We start from the raw sequence: 18,392 nt of genomic DNA on the forward strand, positions 1-18,392 counted from the left end.
CGCAAGTGTCCTCAGCTCAGCTACACATTAAAAACTTTTTCTTCTAGACAAGCACAAAGTTTGCAGGTCAAGAGAGGCTGAAAAAGTCTCACCACTGCATTAACTCTATGGTATTTCAATATTCGTATTTAAAGAGAATCTTCAAAAACACAATATAATATCACCCTTTCATTTCAATGTGAGGAAAATAAGGGCAAAAAGGACGAAGAGCTGGCTCTCAGGCAGAGTAAGTCAACAAAGAGAGGGCTAAGTATCCAAGTGGAGGTCATGGAGCCTGATCAAGTTTCCAGGTATCAATTCCCTAAACTGAAGCCGCATCAAAGAAAAATATTACAAGACGTTACTGTAAGTTACACTTTTTCATTGCTGTATCTACAAGTCCTAATCAGCAATCTGATTCCCACTGTGTTCAGTACTACATCAACTCCATCAAATGGTAGCCTTCACAAGAAAGGACTTACATTAAGTCTAAGATAAATGCTACAAGAGGCAGTGAAACACAGCAGCACCCAAATGATGCTAGGTAATATAACCCAGGGTTAAGACATGGCAACTCCACTGCTTCTCAAATAATCATTACGGCAATACTGGGCTTATGCTTTATGTATAGACCCTTTACACCACAGCAGCAGCTACACCATGTTTGAGTGGCTTCTTGTTTCGCTCCCAGCCCCAGTCCCCTCACCAGCAGTAAAGCAAAAAGACTAGCTCCCTCTGGAAGGAAAACCTGGCAGCAGCGCAGTGACTTCTCTCAAGAAAATCCAAGCAAAGCAGACAGGATAATTTGCTCCCAAGCCCGGTCCAAGCATGTAATACCGCAGGCTGCACCAGAGAGAGTTGGAGAACTGTCTCAAAAGACTTTGCACTTTCCTGTGTCATTCACCTGGACAAAACATGTGCCACCACTATCATGCTAAAACAAAAATTGTAATTGCCACTCTTGTTATTTCAGAAACTTTTAAATTGCTTGTATTTTGTTGGGCTTCTTTGTGTCTTGGAGCCTGGGGCACAAGGCACACATGAATCACACACCACGCAGTGGGGATGTAGCTGATCTCCTCAGACTATGCTATAGCAAGGAAAGGGCACACATGAACCAGACTACTAGTAAGTCCGGGGGTCATGGCTCTCCTCCTGGATAGTCTACAAAAAACATCTTCTTTATAGTCAAGCTCTGTGCTTTTCTGAGCTCATCAGTTAGTTCTGAAGACCTTTTTCAGCAGATAAATAGTAATCTTTGAAACTCGTGTAAGAAGGCTAAATTAATTGTTCGGGCAGATGATGCACGAACCAACTTTAACTGTGGCAGAGCTTACCGGGAGGGGGCACCACGAAGCAGCGTGGGGCTCCACTGCCGCCCCGGGCTGCGCTGCACATCCCCGGGAACCGGGCTCATCCCAGCCCCTGCACAGCAGCAGCTCATCCCACCGGCGGTCCCCGACGTGACCCCTCTCTGTCGCAGCAGCTCTGTCGACTACCGGACAAGCCGGGAAGGGCACAGGCAGCACACGGGCAGAGCCGGCACAAACCACCCTCAACCTCAGCATCTGCTTTTCTCCTTTTAAATAGGAACCTGGTCACGGTGCTGCGCATCCACCTTTTGTCCTTGAGCAACAATCAAGGCAAAGGGTGAGTACAAGAGTTACTACTTTGTACTCAAGTGTTCTTCAAAGATGATTAATTAGCTTCAATCTGGGCCAGGTTTTAGGTATCAGCTACCTTCTCATATCAAAGGAGGCAATCTCACAAAATGTGCCTGGGTCTAGGAAATGCTCCAATATTTAGCAATTTTATGTTCTTCTGACTACTTCAAGATGCTGTTTCATATCTTTGGCATTAGACTAGCAGCAGGAGAAAGAGTGCGATGATATACAGGAAAGTATTTCAAAATAAGGTACAGAGAAACAGAATGCTTCCTCGCATTGACTATTTCTAGACCAAACAGGCAAAAAGTTATTTTTTGTATTTTACAAAATTATACAAAAATTGTATTTTACAATTTCACAAGGAAAGCTCTTGAACTCTAGAGAGTAATCTGACTGACATTTTAAAATGCACTGTCTTGCTTTTAAGTAGTATAATTTTCAATCAAACTATTCTCTTTTGTGCTGAAGTCAAGATAATTTAATTACTCTGAAATTTGTGCTTAGCGCATATCATTTTGCAAAATAAAATGCCTGCTGGCTCCTCTCCAAAATCACGGCAAACAAGACTTAACACAGCAATGATAAAAATCGAATGTTTCGGACTGCTCTAGCCCAGGCACTGCAGCTGGGTGGGGGGGAAGGGAGTTGATCAGATGACTCCACTAGAAACTAGAAATTGCTCGTGCAAGCCAGAGATCCAAAACAACCTGGCTCTTATGGTAGGAGTTTATGTGTCAGGAGAGCAGAGTAGCTCTGGAACAGGTCACTAGGAGACTGTGCAATCTCCATCCTTGGAGATTTTCAAGACCAACTAGACAGAGCTGCAGCCAACCTGACTTAACATTGGAAACAATGATGCTTTGAGCTTTTCCAACTTTGATCTTTCTCATTGCTTTTATTTGAACCCCTAGGGGAGCTAGGTGACCTTATAGAGCACTCAAGGAAAAAAAAAAAACAAAACAAAACACTGCTCAATATAATTATCTTTTTTTTTTTTTTAATTGCAAGTTGCTATCATGCTTAAGGGAAAAATGGTGAATAAGATTTCTACATTAATTTCTTATATATTCTCAGCCTCCTTGGAACAGTGCAGGCAGCACTTCTCATCCAGCTATGTTCAAATCAGAACAATATGGAGCAACCCGGAACAGAAGGTGCTAAAGCACCTAGCTCAATAACCCCATTAGAAAGTTACACTTACCAATTACCTCAAACCATTTTGCCTTTCTGACTGGGCAATAACAGACCATCCATATAGCACTACCATACTTGAATTCATTGGAAAGAGAACGCAAGGGGGAAAGAGAGAGAACGCAAGGGGGAAAGAGAGAGAACGCAAGGGGGAAAGAGAGAGAACGCAAGGGGGAAAGAGAGAGAACGCAAGGGGGAAAGAGAGAGAACGCAAGGGGGAAAGAGAGAGAACGCAAGGGGGAAAGAGAGAGAACGCAAGGGGGAAAGAGAGAGAACGCAAGGGGGAAAGAGAGAGAACGCAAGGGGGAAAGAGAGAGAACGCAAGGGGGAAAGAGAGAGAACGCAAGGGGGAAAGAGAGAGAACGCAAGGGGGAAAGAGAGAGAACGCAAGGGGGAAAGAGAGAGAACGCAAGGGGGAAAGAGAGAGAACGCAAGGGGGAAAGAGAGAGAACGCAAGGGGGAAAGAGAGAGAACGCAAGGGGGAAAGAGAGAGAACGCAAGGGGGAAAGAGAGAGAACGCAAGGGGGAAAGAGAGAGAACGCAAGGGGGAAAGAGAGAGAACGCAAGGGGGAAAGAGAGAGAACGCAAGGGGGAAAGAGAGAGAACGCAAGGGGGAAAGAGAGAGAACGCAAGGGGGAAAGAGAGAGAACGCAAGGGGGAAAGAGAGAGAACGCAAGGGGGAAAGAGAATCACTGACCTGGCTTTCTATTTTGGTTAGGGTTAAACTGTGCCATACCATGACAGTAATTGCTTCAGAAATGCTAATAAATAAAAAAAGCAACCCATAAGAGTATCGACATACATATTGAAATGTGACAGTAGCTAGCTACTATTTTGAGCATGCTCACGCTTTCCTTTTCAATAAAGTGGCCTACTGATTTGATCCATTGGTGCCACATTAGTTAAGTGCATCTAATATATCTATTCCCCCAGCACCCTTCCAGCCAAATTGGCTTGCAGGGTCATTCATCCATCTTAACTGCAGGGATTCTAGCACAGGCTGGGTGAAAACGAACACACACAGAGGACACAGCATGCATGAGCTGCAGGAGCAAGAATCAAACCTGACTTTATCACATATACAAAACCCACCAGGTCTCCTATCCAAAACTGCCACCTGGCAAGTGCTCAGACCTCATTTATTGGAGACGTAAGTTCTGGTTTTGACTCTAATTTCTAGTATACTTCTATGAAGCACAGCAGGTTAATCATCAGGTGAACAACTGAACTAAGTTTTTCCTATAGACATCTTTAAGACTGTAGTCGATCTCAGTTTTTAGCTGGCCAGCAGGTGATATTTACATGCAGAGTCCTGAATTGTTCCTAAGGCAAGCACCACACAGAGTTCAGTGCTCCCTCAGTGTCACATAAGTAATCCAATTCTTCCAGTCACTCAGGCTGATAATGCAAACAGCCAGCCTGATGGCTTATTTTTTTCAGAGCCTTTCAACAATGCCTTTTCAGAACAAACACAAAATTATGTACATTATTTCCTAATTGCTAATGCAACTGAAAGAAAAATACTTCTCAATCTCTTACTAACACAAACCAGCTCTGTGTAGTAAGAATATCCTTGCCACAGGAGAGTAAGTACACCTCTCCCAGAGAGAATACTGGATTTTATTTTGTCCCTGGAACATTTCAGTGGTGGTACAGTAAGGCTACAGCACACACATCATCTCAAGGCATTATTCTACTACTACAACAACAGCCATTGCGTCAGTGTACAAGCAATTGGAGCAGAGATCTGATCGGTCTACGACAATGAAAGCAAAGGACACTACATTTCATAAAAAGACCTCACAGCTAAATGGAGCAGTGTTCAGACCTTTTCAAACTCTCTATCATCAGGTTGCAGAGAAAGAGCTACCCATTATTCCTACTGCTAGCTTTTTGTCATGTAACAGGACACCAACAGGCAGTTTATCTGTTGCCAGAGTCTAAAAGTAACTGCTTTAGGTTGTTTATTTTTGCATTTACTACAACTTAAGCCAGCAAATTGAACACTGGTTTAAAAGACCATTTTAGGTCACAAAAACATTCTTTCCCTACAAATTTATCCATGGTAAGAGCTATCCACTGTTGCCAGAACAAAAGTTCAGCAAAACTGTATTCGTTACACCTCTCCCAAACCTTATGAGGAAAGAGAGCAGTAGCTTCTCAGAAGAACAAGTTCCCCAGAAGCTCAGCCAAGCACAGGTACTTTCTGGATCAAAGAGCGCTTAATGCTTATAGCTTAATGCTATGAAATGCAAAAGCAGCAGTATATAATCCTTTCCCACACAACATAGGGAACCATGCTATTTTAATTTAAGAATAGGATAATAGGACTGCTTCCTTGCAAGAGACACTTGCAGTTACATTATCAGACTCAAGTATATGAAATGAGGACTGGAATGAAATTCAGCATATGATGGTACTTAGACATAGCATTACATGCTTCATTTCAAGAAACTAACTTCAGCTGTCAGATTTTAGCCTTCAAAATTCAAACTAAAGTTTTGAACACGCTAATATGAGAACTAGAAGCTTTTAAAGAAAGGGCGCATTAGATTCACATGATTCCAATCATTATTGCTCAAAAACAAAGACTCCAAGTATTGCCAAGTCTGAGGGGGAAGACTGAAGGGAATTGCAAAGAGTCTTCAATGCTACTCTGAAAACCAATGCTGTTTCAGCGTGTAGGTCTAACATAAATAAGCCACCAGATACTGCAGAGGAAAGCCAGAAAAAAGTTGGCCTGCTATTTACTAAGCTTTAAATCTCACTGCTTGCCATTTAAAAAGCAACAAATAACCACAAGACACCCCTATAGGGTAGCCCAGATGTTGCCAAAGGCAACGCATTAAGTGGTTAAGAAAAGCAGGTGTGAAGAGTGCATTCAGGATGACAGACCAAATGAGGTAAGTAAAGAATAAGAGCTCTGGGGACCCAGAACACTGCAACACAAACACCGAGACAGCAACAAATGAATATACTGGAGAAACCCAATGAAGAGAGCAGGCAGAGAAGCAGGAGGACAGAGAAACTAGAATCGCAGCTGTAGCACCTTCAGTGTGGAGAAGTAAGAGATGTCAAAGCAAGAGCCAGACTACATAGTTGAACTCTAAACAGAGACCTGGAAAGCAAAATAATAACATTCAGACATTGTCAAGAGATGCACTGAAGCGATGTCAAAAGAGACAGAACCTGCATATTTGTATAATTTCTAATGCTGGAAGTAAGAAGGTAACTCCCGTGCCTAACAAAAGAAAGTTGAGATCTTTTCCCTCACTCAATTTTCTGCAGAAGTTAAAAAAAAAAAAAGTTTTAAACCACTCATTTCAAGGAGGACACAATCCAGTCTTCCATTCTTGTATGTTTAACAGTCATCTGTCATGCTCAGCACTCTCTAAGTGACTACTTTGAAGGCTTCTGGCTGCAAGACAACAAGCCAATGTACCCTTCTGCCACAACTGGCGTAATTAGCTACAGTGGGAGGACTGGAAATTTCCTCATTTCCCCCAACCATTTTCATTAGTTTCAACTGTGCAGAACTAGAAAAGAAAGACAGCATCATGATGTTCAAAACTACAACATGAGATTCTACAAGTTGATACACTGAGACTGACTCCCAGATTAAACTGAATCTTTTTGAAGTTAGTTTATAGACGTCCACTTGGTAAAAAAACAAACAAACAAAAAACCCCAAAGTACAGCAGTTTAAAAAAAAAAAAAAATCTACAAAACCACCTCACCCAAGTACCTCTGAGCAGTAACCTTCCATTTCCATTAGATACCCAACACATTGATTGCATCAAACAAGATAAATTAAATGTTAAAACAGAACAAGTTGGCTGTTTAATTTGGGCTGTATGAGTATATTTTTGGACAGCAGGTGAACGAATGTTGCCAGGGAGCAAACCACAAGTGCTGAAAGAATCAGAACATGCAGGTGAGGCAAACACATTTCAGAAGAAAACTCAAAACATTTTCATGAGAGACCAGAAGGGCTCAAGTGGCTAGGAAAAATAGCCTGATTGAAAGAACAGAAGAAAAGCCAAAAGTCATCCTCTCAAGGCCACTTTTCTTTCCTGCTCCTCGGTTGCTGAAAAGCACGGGGAAAAAAAATTCTGTAACTTAAAGTCAACTTTTCTTCTGCTTTTCAACCAATATAAACAACTCAGTTCTTTAATCGAAAATGATGCATTTTCTTTAAGTGTTAACCATTACAGGATTAAAATAATCTTGCTTTTAAAAGTGTCAACTATCCATAGAGGAGAGGGCAGTCTTCCTCATGCAATTGCTGTAACACGGTTACTCATCACAACTCGGGACCAAAAGCCAAGAAACGCAACATGACCCACCTCTGTTTCTTCTTCCCTGTAAGCTGCAGCATTGATTGATTCACTGGCTCCTCCTTCTAAAAAGGCATGTACAGGCATGGCTTATTTTATAAGGGCAAACAAGAATTAACATGCACCAACTCAGGAAGGAGCTGTAATGAAAACCATTTGTTGCATTCCAAACATTTAAGTGCTGGCATGGAAAAGAATGTGGCAAGATACGTCTTCCTTTAATTCTCTACACCCAACAGCTCTCATGGTCAGCAAGCTGAATTTATCCCTTTCCTGTCATTCCATTCAATCAAAATTTAATGTTCCCTTGCTTGCCTGCTGCTAGAAACAGATTAAGTAAGGCTTCAACTGCAGGCCCACAGCAACAAGGCACTATTGCAACCCATACGTATGAGGGGTTTGAAATACTTCAGGAAATAAGCTTATTTTGTTGGAACCGGAAAACACTCCCAGTATATCTATACAAACTGACCTTGATAACCATTTTTCCTGTAATTATATTAGTAGAAAAAACAGAAAGCAAAGAAGGCCTAACAAAAAAACCTGCATTTATAATCTGAAGTCACAACCATTTGGATTCTAAGTAGAGCCTAGTTTCAGTGCAGATAAGAATCTGGGATATGGCAAACTAGCAATGGCATAAATTAGCACACAGGCACAGAAGAGAAAGTACCTTGTTGCTGACACAGGCAAGAGAAACAGCATCTCTACAATAACACTTCTGTTAAGAGCAGAAGGCTCTATCCATAATGACAGCATTTTGAACATACTACACACTCAGTTCTGTCTAGAAGCAAGCTGTAGCCCCTGACAAGGAGCCTCTTACTTAAATAACATTTTTTCTCACTTTCCCCACAAAGATACCAGCAGTAGCAGCCCACAGATTATGTGCCTGCAAGATTCCAGATAAATCATAGAATTGTCTACGTTGGAAGGGACCTTTAAGATCATCGACTCCAACCATCAAAATAACCTGTTTCCTTCATTTTTTGAAGTCTGTAAACAGCTACAAGGATCTACTGAGCACTAAAGTTATAGCACACAAACACATCTTACAGTACAAACTTTGTTTAAATTCTGCACAAGGAATACTGGTTTTGAGCTGTTTCAGAGTGCTTTTCCAAGCCTCAACACTCCAGCTGTGCCGTAATGTCCGTTTACATTTGAGGGTGCTCAAACACTTTATTGGCAATTACAGGATGCACCAAGATGCCCTATTAATATTGGTGGGCAAAAGCAAACACTAAAAGAATTTTCTTGTACAAACTCGGTTTCTGAATGGTTTGGATGGCTGATAAATAAAGTTAAATAAGGAAGTGAAACTACAAAACACTTATTAATTCAAGAGTATGTTTCCTGGGGTACAGAGTGAAGGGGAGGGGAAAGGGGGGAGAGAAAGCACTACAAACAAACTGAATTTACTGGAAAATATACAAGGAAAAAATCCCAGACAAAAAGTTAAAGGGCCAGCATCACAGTATCTATTCGGACTGTATCTCTTCATACACATAAGTACCAGGAAAATCTAGTCCTCGAGGCAGTATTCAGTTCTCTTCCCCTCTCTCTTCCTCATACCATAATAGTTGAGAAGTTTGCATCTTCTCACTCTTATTAACCTAGACATATTTCTAGGACATCAGAAAGCAAGAATAAAAGCATTGTAGGGGTTGCAGTTCAGGAATGTTTTTCTTTTTTACTTGAGACAATGGCAAATGGTCCAGTAGGCTTACAATGAGTGTCAAAACACTAATACTAAAAATACCTCCCCCCAAAAACCCCACCTGCATGTGTGCGCCACACACATGCAGGGGAGGGAGAGAAGGAGTAAGACAATGGAGCTTGCTGTTTGCAGTTCAACATTTATCTGCCTCTTATCTTACTTTTTTCTATCCTTGAGACATTCAAAGGAGGACAAAGAGGTTACCACGAGCAAGATATTTAGCAAACGTTCTTCAGAACACAACATATTTAGAAAATAAATAAAATAGGTTCATTGTGCACTATTGCAGGCTCTGAAACGATGAAACAAGTCAATCATCCTCCTACAAGAGGGGAAGAAAGAATTAAATCCAACATAGAGCCTGTGTAGCCAAGATACTAAAAAAAAATAAATAAATAAAAAAAGAAAGAAGGGGGGAGATTTAACCATGAGCTGTTAAGCTCATACACAGGCATTTAAGAAAACAACTAGAATTCAAAAGCTTGCACATCCAGAAGTTCTCACCGAAATAACTAGTTGGTCATCACTTCTGATCTAGTACCTGCATGCATAAATACAGACTGTACACCTAACCTTAGACTCATTTTCAAAGTCTTAGCTTCTGTCTGTACATGAGCATTTCTTTAGTGTATCCAATTATGGTACTTTTTATGGCTGAACTTTCTTCTCTCTGAGAACCCACCCTTCTCTCCTTGGCCTAACCACAAACTGCAAATGCATCTAGCAGTTTCCCTGTGCCTTCAGCACAATGCAGTGCTCACACAAAACTTTCATTGCTTGTCTGCTTTTGGTAAAAGGAGAGAGTTTCTGTGTAGAGTTGTCCTCAACGTGTTTAATTTACCAACCCACCACCAGCCCACAGTAGGTTTTTCCTTTAACTGATCTGCCAGTGCTTCCCTCCTGAGAAGGAGGACTGTAAGGCCAGCTTGCATCCTCCACAAGCCAACATTTTTGTCAGCTGTTTCCCACAACTGAACTTTTTACTGAAGCTTTTTGAGAATCGATTCCACCTTTCTGTAAAGCAAGGACCCACCTGAACCTCTTACTTATTATTCTAATTCTGCACATGTACATGATAGGAAATCACTCTCTTTAAAAAAAAACGCATTTTGGGGGAATTGGTCAAGTCATATCAGGCACACAGCCACAGGAAAACACACACAATTTCAGTAGTTAAAGCTTCCTCCTGTCCTCAGAACAAGTGTTGCAACCAGGTACAGCAGCACTTAACTTGCTATCAAACTGAAGCTATGCCAGAGGGGCCCCTGCATTCTGTGGGGCTAACTTGGTATAATCAATCCAAAAAATTAAGTTTTAAAAAATATCCTCTATTGTTTAGTGCTTTTCTGGAAACCCTAAGTCTTTGATCACTGCATTGAGAGGATCATTAGGTTTCATTTGTGAAAAAGTAAATAGCCATCAGATGTAGGAAAAAAAAAAATAAAATTGAAAGATCACCTAACTTAAATAAGATCCTTTACATGCTTTCCAAGAACCTGACTTTGATATTTAAGCACTTAAAATTGCAAAGCTACAAGTCAGACAGACTTAGCTGAAACTCCTGTGGAGGCCTGTATCATTTTTGCTGGAGAAAGAGCTAAAGGGTCAAGCACACCACATATGCCACAACATCAGGCTGCAGGACTATGAACTGGAGATGGAATTTCAGCCAGAACACTAAATTTCCTGCCTCCTGTCATTGAAAGCCAGGCCCCCTTGTGTGATTTTAAATGGACTTTTTTGGTATGTGCAGCACATCAAGCTGTGTTTGGGACTGAAGTCTTTTTTCCTTTTAACTAATTCACAAAAATATTTGGTTCCCAAGGAAAATAATATAAACAAAGTAAAGAATATGTACTTTGTCTTCACTTCTGTGAAATAACTTCATTCTTAGACACAGTTTTTTTTGTGTTAGAAAATAATTCATGATGCCTTAAAGTTATAGCATAAGGTTTAAAGAGCATGCCATCTTCCAAGTACCAACACTACCCTCCCTTTTCTACAGGCTTTTCAAACTCTTACTTTGAACAGTCTAATTTATGTATTACATGTACCATGTTTAGATTTAATTTTGCATCTACTGGTACATACAGATGAGTCAGGTTTACTTCTATCTTAGTCAGCCTAACTCAAATCTCACGTACAAGATACAGTGATGGGGTACCAGAGTCTGCAACTCTTCAGCTGTTGGAATAACCAGTCAGTCATCGAGGCTCAGTACAAGTACCTACAGCATTATTTTCATTCATAATGAAAATGAGATGTCTTTAGCTGATAAAGCAGCATGACGGTGGTCACATCCTTCTAAGCCTCACTCAGTCTTCCTAGAGTTGATAATCTAGAATGAATCATTACTGGAAATAGGATAATACACATTTTTTTCCTTTTTCATGCACCTTTTCAGAGATATAGTTAGGGCAGACACGCCTCTCCCCAAACCAATAGAGTTGGTTATTCTAACACTCTCCAGTTAATATTGCATCAGGGCATGGTTGCTTCTAGACGAGGAACGATGGCACAGGAATGGGTCTCTTCAATTCTGCAAGCTGGAAAGCGCCAGGCATATTAAGCCATTCACAGGTGGATCTCTCAGGTTGGAGAGAGACATGCTGTACTCCTCTAAAGAGAATGAATCCATGAGAAAAAAAGGACACCACTTTGGAGATGAAACAATATGATGCCTTGTATAGCACAGAGAGAGGATGAGGTAAAGCCGGTCATCAATCGTCAATCTACATTTGCCGAGAGTGCATTCAGCCAATTTCTATAAACTAAGGAGAACCTAAGTGAACTGTTACAGCAAAACCGAAAATGAGAGTCCATATGCTGTGAAGACTGAAAAACTAAGGCCAAATATGGCTCAAGTGTTGACAAGTATTTTTAAAATTCTATCACGAACAATCAAGAGATGAAGGAAAGTGCCTGCACTGAAAACAGTTCATAAAAAAAATAATAACTGCATTTCAAAATGATCCAAGATGTACTAGGAATCATTTTGTAAGCCTCACAAAAACAAGAAAAAGCACAAAGTCTACACGTGGTGCTGGACAAGGCTATTAAAATAACTTATTTCAGATACATACACACATACAAGTACCTAATATTAAAATGTATAGATATCTCTTTTTAATGTCACAATAATTTAAGCAAAAGCAAAAAATTATACTTTGATAAAAGAAATCTGAAGCACAATCCAAGGCTTATCACTTTAAATATTGAGGATTTTTAAAATTTCAAAAAGATACTGCTAGAGACTTGGTTTGCCATGGTATAAACACATTCATCTTGGAATATAAACAGAAACTTCCTAACTTTTCGGCTCTAAGAACAGTCCCTGTTACCTACGTCTGTTGCCATTCAGCAAAATAGCTGCTGTACACGACAACAAAGGCGATACTTTCAGTTCTTACCAAGTTAGCCCTGGTGTTCACGCGCAATGAAGTAGAAAGTGCAAGCAACAGACTTGTCTTTCTGTACACATTCAGTTGGGTTGGATTTTTTTAACCCAAAAAGATTGAGCTGATATTCACATATGCCAGGAGGCAGGAGTACAGTAATAGAGATTTTGGCATCTTGTAGGTTCACCTTAACTCTATTCCTGAAAGTAAAAAGACTCCACAGTTCTATGTATTTTAAAAAAGGATGATAGAATTAACTAGGTATTTCAAAGCATCTGTTAGCTTGCAACAATTTTTCTGCGGTGAGATAAGTGCTTTTTCTCAAGAAACGAGACAAAGCACTGTGCAGATAGTGAACAGACCTAACAGACATCTTATGCAATGCATTCATTCTATTTTAGTACTGGAAAAAACAGTTGCAATGAAATGGAATGATTGCTCACCTTTTACATTACAGACTCGCCTAGTCCTCCTAACACCTGAGTTATTTCCCACTCTGTTTTAAATGCTACTTCTGCTGCCATCACCCTTACTCTTCTCCTCGGGTCCTACAGTGAACTTCCCATTGCTGTCCTCAGTCATTAAGGGGGAGCACAACCCCTGCTGCATCAGACAAGGTTACCATTACTCCTCTCTGGAGGTCAAATCCCTGGGGTCCAGATGAATGGTTTTCTCTTGACCCTGAAGCAAGTATATGCAACACCTGACTCTTAATGACTCCTGTAAGGGAAAAGCTAATGAACCCAAACAACCAAATTAACAGAGGAAATAACACAGATGTGTGCTGGCTGGACTTCCAGTCCTACAACGAAAGCTACAAAAGGGGCAAGCAAATAATAGCAATAGATACTCTAGTTTTATACCACATAACCATTCTTCTCACCAAAGCATACCTTCCTGGAATTAAATATATTCAGTTCTAATACTCAAGTCCATACCAGGAAGGGTACAAACTAACCATAGTTTAACAGAGGACCCAATGCCTCTGACACACTTTCAATAATTAAACTTACACTTCTGGTACTTGGGTTTTATACCTGCAAAGGCCCAGGTTGCCTCCACACATTACACCTTCCAGCACCAGCACAGCACCACTGAAAGAATTTCTCTTCTTCCTATTCCCAGGGAAGTATATAAAATGAAGCTGTATCTCTAACATGCTACAAAAAAAGTATCTGAACTAAGGACAAATAGAATAAAGCATGCACGTAGAGACTTATTACAGTATTAATCCACAGATCACGCTATTCATTGGCTGAGAGATCATAAGGATCAATTAAATCTGCAGAATTTTACACATACTTCGAGTTCTTACAAAGTTTAAACAGCAGTCCTTCTGCAGCATCCTAGAGCCAGGAGGCATTTAAAAATGCCAGCTGTTGGCTGCTGAAAATCATCTGAAAGACATCCTTTGTCATCATAGCACGCTAATCTTCTTTTAAAGTTACTTCAAAGTAAATTCTGTTGGGTTGTGGTTTTTTTTTTTTTTTTTTTTACACTACTCTATATCAAGACTCATTCCCCTAAACCAAAGATATTTAGAATTAACAGGTATATTTCTCAGAGCTGTAAACAAAAACATCCAAGAGAACGTTTGCACAGTTGTTCACTTCATTCCTCCAGAAGTCACAGCAGTTGCCAGTTCCACAAGACCATAAAGTAAATAACTTGACATACTACCCGAGACCTCTAATACACTCAAGTAAGATGCTTTATGTAGGCAAACAAGACCAAATTAGACCAGAATGAGGGACAAATCTGAGGAAAGGACGGACCAAAATATCGCTAGTGTTTCTCCACCCCTCTGCTTTTCCTCCTCTTGAGTTTGAGTGTTCTTTTTTCAATACTACAGTCAGAAAGACTATATAAAGTGCCTAAGGAAGATTTCAATAAGCAAGGGTAGCTAATGAAAAGCACAAGATATTAAGGAATACAAACTGATCTGGAAGCCTCTAATTAGTATGGCTTGACTGTACACATTAGGTAATACCTAAACCTTTAATCTTACATGAAGTAAAGGGCTTTCCTAATAATTCTCTAAATTGTTTGGGTTTTTTTTGTTTGTTTGGTTGTTTTTTTTTTTGCTAGAAATTGGACAGCAGTATCCAGCAGATGAGCAGCATTTTCTAACAGGATGAAGTTGAGAGTCTCTTCATTTCTTTTCATTTTCTACTTGGTGCCACCTTTAATACAACTTTCATCTTCTCTTCAGTTGTCTCCAAGCTCAGGCTAATCAACTTAGCACTGCAGCTATTCTCTTTTTTGAGGGACAACCACCAGAGCCATCTTACCCAGGAACTAAACCTGAGCTGGTAAACAGGTAATACCTAAACAGGGAACAATTCCTTTGCTGCATGGAATATTTGCAGAATGACTGACAATAGGAACTACAGTTCTAAAGACACTGTTCTCTAGGGTTGACAGGGTAGCCTGCTATGATCACCAAAGCTGAGTTAAATATTTGCAGTGCTACAGGAGTAAAAAAGTTATTTAAACAATATGAATCACACTGGAGGAATAACAGTAGGGATCAGCAAGTGTTACAGGAGATGGGGGGAGGAGGGAACAGGGAAGGAATGGTGTTCCAGGGCATTTTAAAACTCTCAAAAGTTTGCAATTGCCATCTGGAAGGCAATGTAGGCTGACAATTTTTGCTGTAGCATAAGGGTTTCGAAGAGGAGACCTAAGTGATGTCTGTCTAATTTTAAGTTTTTAATATTTTTTCTTCCCAATCAGTGTTATCTCCAAAAGTAAAAAAAAAAAAAAAAAAAACAAAAAAACCACCACACAAAACTAAAAAAGGTCGGTCTCTGAAGGCCTGAAACTCCACTAATTGCATTGATAGTTCACTTAAATTATTGCTGTTGGGAGGAAAAGCAGAGAAGGAAAGTTTTCAGTTTTCACACAGGAACTTATTGAAAAAAAGCCTCTCTCTTCAAAAGCCACAGGCTCTTTCATTAAGATGAGCTTTCACAGTACAAAAGGGATACACTGTGCAAGGAAGAAAAAAAAAAAAAAGTCTTTTCCAAACTGCTACATAACAGCATTCTTGTCTCAAAACAATGAATTGTGTGGTTGATGGAAAAAACAGCAGTGTTAAATTCGGTAAGCTATTACTGTGCAACATGTTAAAATTGTCCAATAGCAATTATCTTGCCCAAGATAAAAATTAACATGTCTGGAAGGATTTCTGTAGTAAATTTTTTCCTGGGGTTTATGACACAGCTATAAAAAAATTAATTGAACTGAAAATGTGCACAAGTTCAAAGAATTCTGTGGAATCTCTTTAAAAAAAAAATTTAAAGCAGCACTGAAGATTTTTCTTACAGCACTTTTTGCCACATACACCTGCATTAAGTTCTGTTGTCCATACTATACATTGCCAGCATGCGTTATTGCAGACACCACCACTCTGAGCACCCGGGAAACTTTTCAGACTTTAAGACACTTTCACACACCCCTGGGACAGAGCACCTGTAAGGTGCAGCACATGAGGTGGCTGATAAGGAGAAGGCACCGAATGGGATGCGCTGGAGGAGCCAGGTGCACAGAAAGGCTGGCTTGCCCCTTACAGTTATCTCACCATAGTTCCAACGTCACATATACAGCACCTTAAACCCAAGGCTGCCCAAATATACTCTTAGACCCATCAAAAAATCTAATACCACACCGAATACTTGGGATGGAATCAGAAGGACTGACTAGGTAGTACACCAGTGAGGACAAAGACTGAAAGACTGCAGGAGAGGCATGTCAGGGAGACAGCAGATCCAGCTGCTGGCTCAAACAGTACTGTCCACCCCTCCGTCACATCATGTGTTCCTATCACACTGCCCTGCTCCCTGCCTGAGGAAGCTCCAGTGCATGTCAGATCCCACACTGAGCAAGTAAAGCTACAGCTTCAGATTGTAGCAGCAGAGCTTTAGTGCGCTTTTTTACTATTATTCAGTATGAATTAATAGCCATAAAACTTCTGTTGTAACAATTAGCTATTGTGTGTGAAGCACTGCAATTTCAAGATATCCCAACCGCACATAATAACCCTCCCTTCCTCATCTTCTATACACACAGCTGTCAGGGCTTTCATTTCCTTCAAGAAGGAATTATCAAGCTGTATGACTAGTTCTGTGCATATATATACATCTAATTATAACAAGATTTTAGCCTGACCTCTCTCTTAGAAATTCAGATAAACCTGCTTAACAGAGTTCAACAAATAATTTAAGATCTGCAAGAAGGTATTAACTGGCTTTTATATGTAGACTTTATGCTGTGTTATCTGCTTCGGTGTAATAGCACAGGCCTATAGAACCTGCAACACACAAATTTGTTTGCCTCCCATCCAAAACAGATGTTTGTTAATGCAGCCATTCCTCAGTAAACATGTATGGAATAAGATTGTACACTATTTTAATTAAGCCATGGCTGCTCCACACTAACTGGCTCACAGCTTCATGTTCCCCGGAGTGTATGCTGTCTGCTAACCTCCCAGCAGCAACTCAGGTCTGGTCTCTGAACGCTCAGCGGCATCTCGTGCTAAATGACACCAGAGCCTGTACTACTATGCAAGTTTCTCCAAGTCTGAGGATGCTGCTGTGTGCCAGGAAATTAAGAAATGGAAGCAGAGCAGTCAGATTAGGAAGGTGGACGGAAAAGAGAGGCTTGAAGGAGAGGCTGAAATTAGGTTTGGAAAGGCATGTGAGTACAGCAGGAAACACTGCAGATTCTTGTAACTACAGACACAAAGCACTAGCTACAGATTAGAGCTGAATACTGAGAAAGGAATACCCAGATCCTGGTTTTACAGAAAACGAGCACAGCAAATACATGCCCATCAGCTCAAAGTTAGTGAGGCAGCCTGCCAACTCATCTGAGCAGGACACCTATTAAAGCACCTACTTCACTTACCTTAAATGTTTCTTAACTATGTGCTTCCAAGGACAGACGTCACTGCCAGCCTAAACCATTCTGGACTCTAAAGATAGACACTGAACTTCTTCAGAAAGGCGTATGCCATAGCTTCTGGCTTGAGTAGAACTTCAAAAATAATACTGGATTTTCAAAACTGATAAGACTGTGGATTCAGAACAAGGTCAAAGTCCTAGTGCAGCCTATAATTAAACAATTCCATTCTTATTTTGAAAAAAACAAACCAAAACAAACAGAAACTGCTCCTTGCCTAACAGTTTTAAAAACAAAAGCCACTTGAAAGAGGACAAAACACTGCCAAAAGGGAAAAACCCAAGGCCTACATACCATCAACACATTCCTCAAGCAAAAAACCTGCTCTGCATGATCCACTGTGTTTAGCCTCCCGTGTGTTTAAACACATAAGAAAAGAAACCTGTAACACTTCAGACTCTGCCTTCTAATAACAAAGTGCTGTATATTACTAACGTAGTCTCTTAACAGGCTTATATCCCCAAGGCTCCTCTAACACTACTTGTGGTGGTTGCCGGGCCTGTTAATGGCACAGGAGGCTATTAAGTACAAGTTGTCTAAATCCATTCACCAAACATTTGCTAAAAGTTATCAACTTATTCTGTCATGGAAACATATACATACGAATAAACATGATTTCCCATTGCACCCTCAGACATAAGCTCCCAGTGATACTGTATGCCTTTTACTTAGGCATATCATCAACTGTAGTCTCAAATCACAAGAAGTTATAATTAAGCTCCTTACGGAACAGGTCCGGCATAGGCTAGTGTGAAAGAGGATTCTTCTTGAAGTGACTCAGACACCTATTGAGCAACTGGCCTCTGAATCCACAGTTTCATCTCCAAGGACGTAGAACCTTGGCAGCAGTTCTATGAATGCTAGTAACGTCAGGCTAGGATCAATTATGTTGAGCACTGGAAGGTAGGAGACCACCTTTTTGGACCACAAGCTAAAAAAGCCATGAGACTGTGGCTGATTTGTTTATCCTCCTGGGCTATATTTGAACTGGTGATTCACCATGTCCATCTTACTAATAGCTAGTCATTTCAGCCCCCTTCTCTAACCTCCAGAAGTCTTCAGAACTCAACTATTACTCTATGCACATGTCAAGATGACAAATGCCACTACTGTTGCCAGAAAACACAACTAATTCCAT

The 18,392-nt window shown here is 40.4% G+C and overlaps 1 protein-coding gene across 1 annotated transcript in view; it reads right to left on the bottom strand.

Moving 5' to 3' along the window:
* Positions 1 to 18,392, bottom strand: part of TESK2 (testis associated actin remodelling kinase 2) — a 77,232-nt gene that overhangs the window by 26,418 nt on the left and 32,422 nt on the right. The window lies entirely within an intron of this gene.

The sequence above is a fragment of the Numenius arquata genome, chromosome 8 (assembly GCF_964106895.1).
Source record: "Numenius arquata chromosome 8, bNumArq3.hap1.1, whole genome shotgun sequence".
NCBI lineage: Eukaryota > Metazoa > Chordata > Aves > Charadriiformes > Scolopacidae > Numenius > Numenius arquata.